Here is a 2,461-nt window from a genome sequence, read left to right on the forward strand (position 1 = left end):
TTCCATTTATGATTGGGTGTAACCCACATTTTCAATCAGAAATTTATTAGCGGGTCCATGATTGCTTTTATTTGTCTCTTTGTTTTCACACTTGAACTACTTTAACTAATAGATGTGGCCGACAGAATAATGATCTTTGGGAAAAGTTTATGAATCTAGTCCCTACACATTTTATTTACTCCCGTCTTTAACGTAGGCAATTATTGCTTTTTTCACATTTTTTTAGTGTAGTTAATGTATCTATTTTGTGTGTTAATATTACCAAATTGTCATTTGACTTTTTCATATTTCAAAACAAGTTATTAGTATTAATTAGGGGTATGTTTAGGAAAAAATAATACTCCCTCCGGTTCTTAATATAAGAAACAATTGACTTTTTTGGTTCATTGTTTAAGTGATGTATCTAGTCTATATTTTTAATAAAATACATTAATTATTCTATGAACCTAAAAAGTTAACTTTTTCTTATATTAAGGACCGGAGGTATTAAATGCATCTAGTAATTTGAAAGGGGGTTTACATTTAGGAACAAAAAAAAAAGTCAAATGAGGACTTATATATAGGGACTGAGGGAGTATTTAGGTACCGTTTGGTCAGATTTTTTTTCGGTCTAAAAGCTACTTTAAAACAAAGTAAAAATAAAGTTCTTTAAGAAAAAAGCTAAAGCTGTTTGGTTTCTTTATTTTTTTTAGTTCTATAGTTATTTTTAAGTTAAAAGTTGTTTGACAAAATATTATACAAAACTTTGAATTTATTATTTTTTTGGTGGTGTCCGGGATTCGAACCCGCGACCTTTCATATATTTATTCATTGTCTATATCAACTGAGTTAAGTTATAGAATATTTTGTTTTTTCATTTCCAATTATACTGTATAACAAATTTTGTTATAAGAATATCATATTTTTGGTGTCATTTAAAAAGATAAGAATTTATATTATATGATATTATATTTGATTTTTTTTTTGAATAAGATATTACTCCCTCCATTCTTTTTCTTTTGATGTTTTAGAACTTCAACTATATTCCAAAACATTTGATGTTTTAGTGAATTTATTATTGTTTTCTCAAGTTTACCCTTGTTGGAAAACACAATAAACTATTAAAGTAGTTGTGACCTTTGGTTTATCACATGTGAATTTAATGATAAATAAGGACATTTAAGTAAAAAACACACAAATGTTTATATACTTTAATTACTCCTTAAAACTTGTGTCAAGAGCTAAAACATCAAAAGAAAAGGAATGGAGGGAGTATATTTGTTACATTATTGGTGTCATTGAAAAAGATATGTTTAGTTTTTTTAATAAGAAAAAGATATGCATAATTTGTTACAATATAAATGTGTAAAATATATATAAGTATAATTTTTTTAGGCATCTATACTAGTACTTTTAATTAAAATCAAAATTTTATAAAAATAAGGCTAAAATATGATTTTAATCCCTGCAAATATGCCTCGTTTTGGTTTTAGTCCCTGGTAAAAAAAAATTTGTTTTTGGTCCCTGCAAATTTTTTTGTTTTTGAAAATAGTCCCTTACCCCAATTTTGTGATGATTTGCATACGTGGCACATTATAACTGAACCAATTTTCTAGTTTTTGGTCCCTGCAAAATATTTTGTTTTTAAAAAAGGTCCCTGCAAAATTTTTTGTTTTTGAAAATAGCCCGACCAAAAACAAAATTTTTCTTTACCAGGGACTAAAACCAAAACGAGGCATATTTGCAGGGACTAAAACCATATTTTAGCCTAAAAATAATGATTGTATGCATTAAGCAACACTGAAAAAATTATACGCATTAGCATAACAAAAAAAAACAGACATACAAACATAAAATATTACTCTAAACGCTAATGTGTGTGTGTATTTGTGAGGTTGAAGAAAGGGAATAAAAATATTTGGTGTGATTCAATAACAACATGAATAGAAATATTTGTGAGGTTGTGATAATTAAACGATATTAAAATTAAGGGTTAATAGGCTTTTACCCCCTGCCATTTGGGCGACATTTGGTTTACCCCCCTGCAAAAAAAAAACTTGTAGATTCCCACTTGTAATATGAAGATTCCTTGGTTTACCCCCCAAAGCCAATAGTCAGCGTCTGACTGGATAAAAAAGGTGACGTGGCGTGCTGAGTAGGTATTTTTTGTTTTTATGTTTTTTTTTTAATTTACAACTAGATTATTAAAATTTAATTTCCCCCAAAATTGAAAAAATCCAAAAGTCCAAACATTTTGTTTATTGGTATACCCCCCTCTCATTTCCCCCAAAACTTAAAACCTAATTTCTCCAATTGAGAAGAAGAAACGGACGAAGAAGAGAAACAGACGAAGAACAAAGGGACGGATTCAGAATCGAAGAGTAACAACTGGGGTTAGGGTTTCGATTCGAAGCAAGATTTCTGCGATTCGAAGCAAGGTTTCTGCGTTTTAGCGATTTTGAAGCAAGAATACTGCGAATCT

This window comes from Medicago truncatula, chromosome 5, assembly GCF_003473485.1.
Source record: "Medicago truncatula cultivar Jemalong A17 chromosome 5, MtrunA17r5.0-ANR, whole genome shotgun sequence".
Taxonomy (NCBI): Eukaryota; Viridiplantae; Streptophyta; class Magnoliopsida; order Fabales; family Fabaceae; genus Medicago; species Medicago truncatula.